At 35.8% G+C, this 14,083-nt stretch overlaps 1 protein-coding gene across 5 annotated transcripts in view; it reads right to left on the bottom strand.

Moving 5' to 3' along the window:
* Positions 1–14,083, bottom strand: part of kif13a (kinesin family member 13A) — a 97,673-nt gene that overhangs the window by 82,108 nt on the left and 1,482 nt on the right. The gene's annotated exons all lie outside the window — the stretch shown is intronic.

Here is a 14,083-nt window from a genome sequence, read left to right as displayed (position 1 = left end):
TTTAGACCTTACTTAATGTGCAACTTTGTTCTTTTTTATAAATGTTTATAATTTCTTTATTTGTTATTAGAGTTTTACTTGTTACAACGAGACTTGAGACTTGACTTGGACTCGAGCCCAGAGACTTGAGACTTGACTTGGACTCGAGCTCAAAGACTTCAGACTTGACTTGGACTCGAGCTCAAAGACTTCAGACTTGACTCGGACTCGAGCTCAGAGACTTGTGAGCATCTCTGGTACCTAATGTTAATTTTTAGACCTTACTTAATGTGCAACTTTGTTCTTTTTATTAGATTTTTCCCACCCCCTTTTTTTGTTGATCTGAAAAATGATGCGATCCGTGCCTCAAAAACCGTAATGTGATCCGAACTGTGAGTTTTGTGATCCTTCAAACCCCTAACGTTTTGTCATTTTTTTATGGTCCATGTAAGCGTGGATCATTTTGACAATGTTGTCGGGTGTACATGATTTTTTTTTTCTAAAATGCACTTTCTGTGCCTCTGCTAAAGCCATTGTGCTTTCAGCCCTCATTAGTGTGCATGAGAGAAGTGAATATTGTCTACTAGTGTGTCTAGTGGCCAGATCATCTTCATAACAATATAATATACAGTAGTACATATCACTATTAAAACTAAACTCCACTATAAATAACACAAGGATTTAAATACAGTTTCCCTCAAAATAGACAGCATGAACAACTGTAACCCTTCTTTATAAAACATCACACGGTCTCAAATCAATGACTTATGTGTCCTGAAATATCACCCCTGCTGTCACAATCTATCTTTAGCCAATCAGAAGACAGCTTTATGTCTCATGCATGACATCAGTTTACTGTCATTTATCGGGCCAAAGGGTGGTGCTTCATACTAAAACAATTAAGAAATTAAAATTCAGTGAAATTCCTTTCAGCTTCATTCCTGATTTATTTCTTCACTCACACAGAAACAGATGTCAACATTCATCAGTACTGAAAAACTGAATATTTACAATCTCTGAGCTGAAGACATATACAATATACATGTACATCTCTGTAAAACTAACTCAGATATCTCAGAGATTCATTATTAGTTGTTCCCTGTGTGTAAAACAAGATGGCTGATCAATATGTGAGATTTAACTAAAGTGTGTTTAACTGAGAGTCTTCAGTGCTAAATAAAGTCAACCAGTCATGAAAACCATTAGAGAATCTAAATGTTTCAGACTTTCAACAATAGTGACATGACTAAAACCCTATCAGGAAGGAAACCTGCCCTTCCCAAACATCCATCTTTCTTACAACTAAAACAAAAACATTTCCAATGTCCAATTCATATTCTGATATGAGCACTTCCATGCAAATGTCAAGCTTATAATGAAAAGTCAAGATTTTATCTAAAGGTTTTAACCATACTAATATCTCAAATGTCAATATTTGGTGGTTTGAATACCCATGCAAATCTTGGTATAGTTTTTAAAGCAGTTTTCGTTAATTTCTTTCTATAGTTAATTAAGTGCAAATTTCAGAATTGTCACACCCATAACAGAGAAATGTCACACCTATAACACCGTTTCTTTCTCATAAATGCACATACAAAAATGAAAATCAAATTAATATTAAATGTTCTTTAAAGAGATGTCCCTTCTTTATTTGTTGGGTATTTGGTTTGTGCATTTTATTTCACAGAATTTCTACTACAAAGTCGTACACATGTATATTCCACTTATCTAAAAGAGAAAACATGAGTATAGACTGATATTTTTCTGATGTCTGATGACTGCAAATGTCATAACGCTGGAATTGTTCACATACAACAGGTCAAAATCATTTCATATTTCCACCATTACTAAAGTACAAAGAACAGATTTCAGCAGAGGATCATTACAGGATTACTGTCATCATGTGTGTGCACTGTGCAGTTTTAAGAGTTCATCTCCAAAACTTTAACAGAAGCTTCATAGCACCATCACATCTAAATGACTCAAGAAAGAGTTCATTTATTTTTACATCCCTTCACATATCGTCTCTGACCAACACATTAACACAAAAATCCAAATCACTTCCCTAGTTAGTCAAAGATCTCAACTGTGTGGCTTTAGTCCAAAACCTTCTGATCCACCCTACTGAGGGTAACTCCGATCCTCAACTACTGTATGATCAACCACTGAATATTACAGACTCTTCAACATCAATACACACGACAGCGGGAAGAAGTTCATTAAACTGTTCAATGTGGGTCCGTTTCCTCCCCCTAAAGCATTCATTTGACATATTTAGTGTCAGGACCACACCCCTATCTGACCCCATCTCCGCCGACAAATAAAGACTCGTGCTGATGGGAAAATCTGCTGGCCAATCAATCATAAAGAAAAACTGGGAACACTACAGCTTCTGGTTGATCTTTCAAATGGATTTTGGTTTAGAAAAAGTTGTGTATACTACAGAAAAAGAACAGCATACTATTGTGATACTGTAGTTTACAAGACTACAAACTACTTATAAATCAAAATAGTTTACATGCATTAAAAAAATTCTTTTATTTTAAGTGAGTTACAGTGCATTACATTTAATCAGTATGTGTGTTTAATGGAAATTGAACACATGAGCTTTTGTGCTGCTGATGCAATGCTCTACCAGTCCACATAAATATGAAGAAAAGATCAACTGAAGCTATTAAACAACACTAGATCATATAAAAACAATCAGTGCATTAAACTAGACTGCATTAAACTAAACTAGATTTCTATAAACTCAACCACACCTCGAGCGCTAAAGGAAGGGCAGACTCTGGGGAATGGCATTGTTTTATCAACATATGAACAGAAGTCAATTCAAAGACCTGAAGAAATAAAGAGGACACATTGGTTACAGCTACAGTGCATTTATTTTAAAGTCTTCATCCACCATTGCCGTTGTTATTTATCAAACGATGCAGTTGTGTAGATGTAAGCTGATCGTTCACGTACACTCCCAGAGGTCGATCATTTCACCCAGAGTTTATATCTTTATCATCTGACTCTATTCTCTTATAATGGGACTTTAACATTCACATTGTCAGGTTCAAGCGAGTCTCAAGTAGGCAGACCTTTATACTGACGGTCTGGGAATCATGGCCAATTTGAATGGCCAAGGATCACCCAAGGGGACCATATGACTGACACGTAAAGTAGCCAATCACATTTCGCTTTGGGACAAAATCCCACAATAACAGACCCGTATGCAACCAGTAAATCATTTACAAATGTCTAACAACAATGGCAAACACATTGAAATATATCTTTTAACTGAAAACTCATAGATGTCTTTTAAAGACTTGTTAACCTTGCATACTTTTTAAATGCAGCATTTAATCGATGTTGATGCAGCATATTGTCACCGACGTGAACATGACAGCTTTCTTCTTCAATCAGACAGCTTTGTGTTGTTTCTGGTAGACCATTAAAGATCACGACACACATGATCTCCCAGACATCCTGGATAAATCAACCAAGCACGACTTTGAATCTGCTGAAGTATTTCCAGTTAAGTGTGCCGTATGTAGGGCTGCTTCAACTAATCGATCAAATGAAAAAAATCGATAATGAAATTCGTTCAATGTGGGTCGGTTTCCTCCACCTTAAGCATTCACGTGACATATTTATTGTCAGGACATCTTTTTCATTGAAAAAATGCTTTACTATTTAAAAGCTGCACAAACTTTTCTTATTGAATGAATTCTTAAATAAAAAATCCAAAAGATTATACTAGTAAAACTCTGTAGTAGTGTTTTTCACTTTTAGATGTACACTTCTATGCGTGAATACACCAATTTAGTGCCTTATTTAGCTGTAATAAGTGAAAAATCTAATTGAGTAATATTTATGTTTTATCCGATTAGTCAATTAGTGTGTAAAATAATCGCCAGATTAATCGATCATGAAAATAATTGTTAGTTGCAGCCCTAGTCATAATGAATCAGACGTTCAGCCAATGATCCGTGGATGTGTAGTCTAAGGCTGAGACTGAGTTCACCCCAGTATAATGAAACATTCTTATGAAATGGAGGGCAACAAAAACTTTGCGGATGACCTGAGGCAGAAATTTAGGTTAAAGCTCTAAACTGTTATTTTATTCAATCTGTCTTGGTGCTACTTTTCGACTGGTAGTTAACAGATTTAGTGGTATTAATGCTTTTATAGTTAGTCTAACTGTAGGCAATTACTGTTGGCAGGACAGCATATGGGAATTATCATGATGAGATGGAGATTAAACTCTAAAAGGCTCAAGTCCACAATAATGATTGCTGTAGCAACACTTACACTACCAAAATAAACAAGCAAAAACTAAATAACTGAAATAAAATTAGACAGTACATAGAATGGGGATCAACAGATGTCTGTTTACACCCTTCATAAGAATTTACAGTTTCAAGTCTTCATCTGACAACTCTTTAAAAACATTACAATATAAATGCAGACTAAACAACAATGTTCAAGTCACTTCAGCCACAATGTTTTATAATATATTAAAGAGCACCTATTTCACTGCTTAAAAACAATATATGTATTTGGTATAATACAATGTTTTTGCGTGGTTTGAAAAAACACATTATCATACATTTTTGTAGCTCCAGATTTCACTCTCTTCCTGAAATGCATGGATTTAAAAGCTCTGTGTCCCTGATTGGCCAGCTAATCTGTACGTTGTGATTGGCCTGAATACCTCTGACGTAGGGATGGGTACCGAAACCCGGTATTAAACTTGCCCCGGGGCTAAATTATTAAAGACCGTAGTATCAGTAAGATCTGACGCTATCGGTTCTGCTTTCGGTCCTGGAGAAAAAGATAAAAATAAATGTTCTATGTATTCTTGAATAATAATGTTTTCGTGCACATTTTGTCTCACCAAACATTTCTAATTTGAGATAATATTAAGATATTTGTCTGTGAGATCTGCGAGATCTCTCATGCGCGCTGCGGAGGCTGTCTGTCACACACACACAACGACGAGCGCGGCGCATGCATACGCATAACAGCACGAAAACTCCCGCTTAATAACAAGACTGACAATGGCGGATAGAGCAAAACGTTCAAAAGTGCGGTTATACTTTACTAGCGTTGATGCAGACAACGCTCGTTGTCATACAGGTAAGTGCAACAAGATGTTTGCATGTAAGGGCGGAAACACAATCTGTCAAAGCATCTTTTAAAAGTGCATTACGTGCAGACAGAAACTGTGTCCCAATTCAAGGGCTGCGACCTTCTAAGCATACGACCTTAAAAGGTGAGCACTCGGTCTGTCAAGGTGGCAGCCTGAGAAGTCCGCGAAGAGAACTGAAATGAGACGGTCTAACCCTCGGAGGACCCATAATTTGCGTCACCTGCTGCACGCGCCCACCGCGCCTGTCAGGCATGTACTGTATGCTAACATCATGTTGAATCAACGTTGTTCACGTCATTTAAAATAAATGTACAATATCCCTAATTGGTTACCTTACGTTGAAATTCTGTTGACTTCTTTTGGGAGAAATGACGTTATGCATTCAACATATTTTCTACTTGTTTTAAAATCCCAAATAAAGAAAATTCAGTATGTAAACATTTATTTGGCTAAATGCACAGCACTTCAAGTTAGTTTACAAAATAGCCTACAGATAAATATCCTATTTTTTCTGCAGCTTTCACGCTGGTGCATTAACAAATATATGCACGCCCGCCGACAGGGGGGGACAAACGGGTCTGTTGTCCCGGGCCCAGGGTGGGGAGGGGCCCAGAGGGGGGCCCAGAACTGGGACTTATGGAATAATTGATAAACAATAAAGAAAATATTTGATTCATTTGATTTGAAGTTTAGTACGCTCAAAATGTCCTGTCAGACTCAGCACAAGTCCGGTGCTCAGAAAATAAAAGAAAAGAAGAAAATATAGGCCTTATAGAGGAAAATAGAATTCCTAATTCTCCCCATTAGGAATCTGTGACCGCAGATATAGTCACTGCATCGCGTGTGTTTAGAAGTCTGTGCTGTTTGCTGTGAGGTTTTTATGAGAGAAAGCACAAACTATTTAATATTTAATAAGTAAAACTTGAATTTGAAATAAAACTTACCGCGGAGAAGATAATGAATTCGCTATCGTCTCTATAGTGACGCGACAATTATTTATTATTTCAAATCCGTTTACAAGATAAATATACATTGTGTTGTTAAACAGATGAACTTATCTTGATATAGGCTACATTCATTATGAGAAGCCTTTTCTTTTTACTGTTACACTGTAGACAGTAATATATGTAATTTATATAAAACTCTATGGTCGTGACAGCACATTATCCATTATCTGTTGGTTCATGTTGGTCCAGTTTAATTCAGGGTAATCCTTTAATAAAATGTAATTATAAAATATTTTATTGTTTTGTAATATTCACAGCGCACATTCTCTCAGATCGTTTTAAAACATTTTTAATTATTCTGCAAAATTCCGCATAATTTTGCAAAAGAAATCCGCAGAAATAGCAAAAAATAACTCCTTACACAGATTCCTTACACAGCTGTACTACTCTTGCAGCAATTAAAGCAGTTCAGATTTGTTTTAAATGGCAAAATAGTTATATTTCTTTTTTTATTTACATTTTAGAGTATTTTTGTTTGTTCCAACAAGCGGTTCGCAGCCGACAGCAAGTTGACGACATGTTTGATGAATTGAACTCTTAAATCAACACTTCACTTGCCTATAATAACAACTATATAAAATATATATTTTCAATATATCACAGTGTTAGTTTAAACGTTTATTATCAACACACACTATTTTTAAAAAGCGGAGGCAGATTGCTCTGCTGCTCGCAGCTGCAACGGGTGAAGAAATAAAAAAATGAAAAGGGCTATAGCTGCAAAACGAAACGAAATAAACATGAAACCGAATAAACATGCAACCTGCCTTATCTTACAACTTCGCTATGCATATATATATGTATTATAGATTATGTCTTGGATGCTGTTTGCATAGATTATGCGCAGTATCCAAGGTTTTAATCTAGTCCTCTATTAATATTTTTCCCGGTGCGCTGAAGGTCCTGCTGTTAAATAAGCAACAGCTGCATTGTAAATGTGTGGCTGGCTGTGCTTATAGCGGTGCTAAAGTGCTATAGGTTAAAAGTCTTACTACGTTTGTTTTGCAATCATCGTCTGTCAAAATGTTATTTTAATTAAATTGAAAAATATAAAAAGATGGAGAAGCCTAAATAAGCCCGAGGTCCGCCCAGCTGTGACGTTAAAATTGGCCGAAACCCGACCTGAGGGGTGTAAAAAGGTCGGGTCGGGCTTGGGCTGAAATGCAGGGCTCTACTCTCAGTCGCATTCATTGAGAAAAATGTAATGCATGCTCATCATGAAAGCTCTTTACAAAATAATATCCCTCTGGGCTTTTGGTTCAAAGGCGTGCATGTTTGGAGAAATATTGATTGAGTTTATGTTTACTTCAAATTTCTAAAGAGAGGAGTAATATTTATTCAATTTTTAGTCCAAACACGGCATAATATTAGCTGAAGTTGTTTTACTGATATTTCCAATAGTCTTTTCATAATTCATACGTGATTATGATATTTTGTGTCATACAGCGTCAGTACATTGAAAAAAATGATTCATTGAATTTAATCCGTTTTTTTTTAAGGTAAGTGGTTGCAATCAATTTATTTAAGCTACATTTAAACAAAAGTTTTATATTTTATTTTACTTTACTAATCTTTTTGTTTAAATGTATCTTAAATAAATTGATTGCAACAACTTACCTTAAAAATTTTTTTAAATTCAATGAATCATTTTCTTCAGTGTACTACATTTGGAGGTGCAGTGTGTAAATTTTAGAAGCATCTAGTGGTGAGGTTGCAAATTGCAACCAACGGCTCAATCCACTGCTCCCCCCTCGCTTTTGAAACGCATAGAGAAGCTACAGTAAAACATGTCATCGTCAGAGACAACTTAGTAAAAAAAGTTTGTCCGTTAAAGGTTTCTGTAGAAACATGGCGGCACAAAATGGCGACCTCCACGTAAGGGGACCCTCGGTGTATGTAGATAAAAACTTCTCATTCTAATGTAATAAAAACATAATGGTTCATTATAAAAAGGTCTTTATACACCCCTGATAATATAGTTTTGTATATTATTTTGCATTTCTGTCAAGAGATCCTTCTAAAAATTACGAACTTCACCTTTAACTAAATGTTTTATACAATGTATAATATGCAATATTCGGAATCGTGGGTCCTGAATCTGATAATGCCAAATTTCTTGTTACCAGTAAAAAGTAAGGGGTTGGGGGCCCTCTAAGATTATCTTGTCCCGGGCCCAGGCAAGACTGTCAGCTGGCCTGAATATATGTATATTATTTAGAAATGATATTCAAAAATTTATTGGTAATAATTAAATGCAGACACATAATTAACTTAATCATGTGAACATAGGTTCATGATTAAATGTTAACATTGGCCAAAGTACCGATAAGAATACCGTTAAAGTATCGGACCGTTAAGCAGTATCGGTAAGAGTAGTAATACCGTTAAAACATTAACGATACCCATCCCTACTCTGACGTCAGCCGGAAATGTGACGCTCCTTACCATGTTTGAAAGATTCGGTTGCTAACAGGAGTTAACTTACAGGTTGTGTGGGAGTCTAAGTGGGAGGAATTATGATAATGTCGGTCTTTACTACATCACCAATCCCAAGAAGTAAACTGTTGCCTACAATCCGTGTGTTTGTTGTAGTCCAAGAAAAGAGATTTACGTTGGAGATGATAACTCACGTCATTGTTTACTTTGCGGTTTGTATCTTTTGCATATCATTAACATGAACTAATACACACTTACACACCAAAGGAAATGTAAAATCATGAATCAGACAATAGGTGCTCTTTAAATCAAATGATATTTGTCGATATTTTATACATTCACACAAAAAATGTTATCATCTATAACACGGATGGACATTTTTCAGTAATATTATATTTGAATATTTAAACTCATAAAAAACAAGTATTCAAAAGACATACAAGCTAAGCTTATATTCTGTATGTATGTATATATATATATATATATATATATATATATATATATATATATATATATATATATATATATTAAAGTTGAAAACATTGTACATTAAGTTGTAACATTTTAAAGAATATCTAAATTTAACATTATTTCACAAATAACGTAAGCTGACTTGATACTTTATTACTGACTGTGCAAAGTTACAAGCTTAATTTAAGAAAACTTCACAAAGACGGAGCTATTGCTACTGTTTTCTGTTGCCTCTGTAGTTATCTGCATCATTTTCCACAGCATATAATAAATGTTCTCTGTTTCGTTTCGTTCTTCGTGTCTGTCTCATTTAGCTCTGTATTAACAAAATAAAGTCAGCTATAAAACAAGAATCTAACTAATCTCGATGCGGTGATCCGGCGGAGAAGCACATAACACGTGAGCCGGTGGACAAAAACAGACAACCCAGCGTTAAAACTCGAAATACTTCAACTAGTCCAAGATCTGAATTGCCAAAACTATCAGAAATACATACTAATTAATTTCCATGTATATTTTACATTAAATAATCAGTAGCTTTAGCCCTGCGGTGGTGCATTAAAAACAAACAAACATTCAAATAGCTTTTTTTCTATTAAAATTATTATTGCAGATCGAATATTCGACTATTTGTGCACATCGCTAATCTATGATAAATCTTAAAGGGCACATATTATGCCCATTTTAACAATATGTAATATAAGTCTCAGTTGTGTCCAGAATGTGTATGTGAAGTTTCAGCCAAAATACCCTACAGATCATTTATTATAGTATGTCCAAAACACCCCTATATAGGTGGGAGCAAAAACTAGCTGTTTTCATGTGTGTGTACCTTTAAATGCAAATGAGCTACAGCTCCTCGCTCTCATACCAAAAAAGGTAGGAAGCACTTTCGGTTAAAGTAGATCTGATTTTGAAGCGCTGACAAAATAGTGGTCAGCCTACAACTTGCTGAGTGCAGAAACTATGGTAATACAGGACTGTTAGGTCAGCGGTCATGGGCGGGGCTTTATCAGTGTGACATCACATTGCTAAGAGAATCAAAACAGCATGTCTAATGAGACTGCTTTGGTTTAATGAGGATTAAAATGTAAAAAAATATATTGTAAGGTTGTTGTGTTCACACACTGCCAACACACATTTATATCCAAACATCTTGTACAGTAAAAGTGGATTTTGGATAATAGGTGCCCTTTTAGCTTTCATATCCTGCATGTAGTGTTCGGATACCATCAACTCCCTCAAGGCAAAGTGAATTACGAGTCCATCATAATGACTGAATCTAAGAGATAAGATCAAAATGACAAGGTTTGTTAAGCAGGAATGATCAGATAAAATCACTCTAACTAGTCACTTCATCGTCCTCTTATGCCACTGAGAAAAGACCATACATTTACTGCTTCATCTCTCCTGAACGTTATCAGAAAAACTTTCCCAGGTCCTGCAGTATTCCCAGGTATTTTCCAGGTCTTTTTAAAACAGCAGCCTCAGGTCTTTAAATACTTTCTCAGATTTATATTTCAGACGTTCAGAGAATAGAGCGGCTAGAAATAAAGCCTGAAGCCACCGTCACATGAAGCTCAATGTAAACGTGCCATGAGAACAAAGAGAGAGAGAGACACGAGACACATCAATCCTGATGTAAGAAATCCTGCTCAACATCAATGTTTAGTACATATGTTTAGGACAAAATGAATAAAGGAAATATACTTAAACATGGAAGAAAACGATAAAAAAGCTGTGTTTCATTTAAACAGAAGTGTAATAGCAGATGCTGCGGCACATCACACCACATTTTGACACAGATGTGTAAAAACGTCTTTAGGAGCCCAATGAAAACTCAACACACACAACACATTATTACAGAAACCATTTATAAACTATAAAGCACGACGTTTCAGCAAGTTTCAATGGTAGATTACCAACAGAAAAGGTCATAGGTTTGATTGCCAAGAAACATGCATAATAATAAAACATATAGCATGAATACTGTACCTTGTTTTGAATAAGAACGTCTGTCAAATGAATACATGTAAATGAGAAGATCTAAGCAATTTTCCCTGTGGGGTTTGGTGCTCCAACAGATCAACAACAGAAGCAGGATTCATACATTATCAAAGAGCACGCGATCGAGAGCAGATCCTCTCTTTTTCATCGATCACATGGTCATTTCTAAAGCAGGACACATTTCAAAAAGTTCAAGACCATCAGGACATTCACAAATTAAGGATAGAAATGTGGCAAAATGTCTGTAGGCATGTGTCTACACGCACTGTGCATTAACAAATATTTTTAACTGATTATTAATCATCATGAATTCTTACCTTCAGTTAACGGTCAACCGGTTAATATGAGTATCTCTAGGTAACACTAAACATACAGTATAAACTCTGCAGAACTGAGTCATGGAGTGAAGTGAATATCAGACAGTAGTAAATGTATTATTATAGCTTGTACTTAAACCGTAAAATGAGCTGTAATAGCAAATCTGATGATTAAGAAACTGTACAAGTTTTAATACTAGGGTTCTAAGCTCAGGAAATATTCCAAGTTGGAAACTTAAGGAATTAAGGGCAATTATTTGTACATTTTGGGTCACAAACATTAGCTTCCTTGACATCTGACTCATCCGTGTGTGTGCCACAATTCCCATATATTCCTGTGTAATTTCTATAAAACGTTTGCAACCCTATTAAATACCAAGTTCAGTTTAAAGGGGTTCCTACACCTTAGTTAACTTCAAATTCAAGGAACTTTCAAGGACTTTCCAGGTCCAATACCCTCAAATTCAAGGACTAAATGTGTGGACACATTTCAAGTGAGAGCAAGGTTACATTGTGTTACCTTTTAAGATACTTTGTTACAGTTCACTTTCGAGGGAACTCGTGCTGCGTCACTGCGGTGACACTTTGGGGACGCCTCCAACGGTAAGTGTGTCTGAATGTGTCTATCAAATTTAACCAATGGTGAGGCTTAACGACAAAGACAGGGTGACACAGGAGCCAGGAAGTATATCGCTATCTGAAATATTGCCAAAGATGGCGTTACAGGGACGCAGGAAGTATAGCAAGGGAGACGCAGCGTCTCGTTCCCTTCTCAGAAATACAACAGTTACATACGTAACCCGAGAGGTTTTCATTTGTCACAACTATGCAAAAAAGCATTTTGGTATGAATCAACATTCACATACAGAAGATATAAGCATTTAAAGAGAACAGTTTAGCACGTGTGCTTAAAAAGTCTAGAATTTTTATTATATTATCCTACACTACACAGGGAATAATATGGACTTTTCCCCAGAAAAACTTCTTGCATAAAATAGTTTCAAGCACTTTCAATGACCTGTATCTATGTGCAACCCTATATCACGAAAATGCGTGACTATTTCACGCATGGACCAGCGTGACAATGTCACGCTTTGCCGCGTTTGAGCGTGAGCATGTCACGCTTTTCTGTTTGTGTCACTGTCACGTATTGGTTACTCAACTTTTTTGTCCTATTTTCAAACCATTGTCGCTTCGGTTTAGGGTTAGATTTGGTGCTTGTGTTATATGTCACTTTAAGTATTTGTCACTTTAAGTATTGGTTTATAAAAAATAAAGATACAATACTTATTCTTTTATATTTTCTAAACTTTAACCAATTGTCACCTGACGTTGGGGTTAGAGTTTGTTTAGGTAAGGGTGTCATTTTATGTAAATCTAACCCTAAACCGAAGCGACAATGGTAAGAAATTAGGACAAAAAAGTTGAGTAACCAATACGTGACTGTGACACAAACAGAAAGCGTGACATGCTCACGCTCAAACGCGGCAAAGCGTGACATTGTCACGCTGGTCCATGCGTGAAATAGTCACGCAATTTCGTGATACTGGGTTGCTATGTATGTATATTTTCAAAAACTTCCTAGGGACTTGAATTTTTTCCCCAGATTCACAAACTTTCAAGAATTTCAAGAACCCGTGGAAACCCTGTTCTGTCTTTAAACCTGTTTCTGCTCTTTCTTTAAGACCAAAAGAGTCTCACTCATCCACTTTTATGTATATGTCACTATAGGAAAATAATGACTAATCACAACGATCACAGGACATATCTCTCTCTCTCTCTCTCTCTCTCTCTCTCTCTCTCTCTCTCTCTCTCTTAATCTCTCTCTCTCTCTCTCTCTCTTAATCTCTCTCTCTCTCTCTCTCTCTCTCTCTCTCTCTCTCTCTCTCTCTCTCTCTCTCTCTCTCTCATATTGTCTGTTATTTTCAGCTGTACAGATGAGAGAGATCTTCATCGTGAGAGTAAGACGAGCTGTGCTTACCTGTGCATTCTCTTCACCTGCCTGACCGTGTAACCGTGATGCTGTTTACACCGCGCTGCTACATTAATCCATACACGATTCTCTAACCTTGAACCCAAATGAACCCAAAGGATTCAATTCAACCAATTACAGGCATCACAAGATCCAAGAGCTTGTGATCCAACACCCTTAAGAAACGTGACAACCATACGAAACATCACATAATATACTGACTATTCACCGTAATAACATAATCTTACATTTTAGTAGGTAACTACAAACATGTGGGCTTGATAACAACTAGGTATTAACATGATACCAGGTATTAACAATACACTGAAAATGTCTATCTTAGTGGCGAGGCCAGAAATTTTAAACTGAGTGGACCTTCGGTGAAATACGGTGGACCTCAATGCCTTCTCTTAAATTACATCATTTTACAATATAGTAGTCGTTTAATGGATTACATTACACTTTTTGGAGTCATGGATCGAAAAGGGAAATAAGGACAAAAATTTTTTAAGAAATCTAGAAATTATGAGCATATTGAAATAGAAAAGAACAAAGTTACAAATAAAGTAAATATTTATTATTTAAAATATATTAAATATTTATAATATATTAAATTAATCTTTTTAAATCTACAAAAGTCTTTTTTGTCTTCTGTTTTTTTATTAACATATTGACACAAACATAAGCAGATGTTTTGAGGGTACTGTCACTTTAAGACTGAATCTATACACACATCTGCTATTTTTAAACTGTT

Source organism: Paramisgurnus dabryanus, chromosome 13, assembly GCF_030506205.2.
Source record: "Paramisgurnus dabryanus chromosome 13, PD_genome_1.1, whole genome shotgun sequence".
Lineage (NCBI taxonomy): Eukaryota > Metazoa > Chordata > Actinopteri > Cypriniformes > Cobitidae > Paramisgurnus > Paramisgurnus dabryanus.
This window is presented reverse-complemented; position numbering and strand designations above follow the sequence as displayed.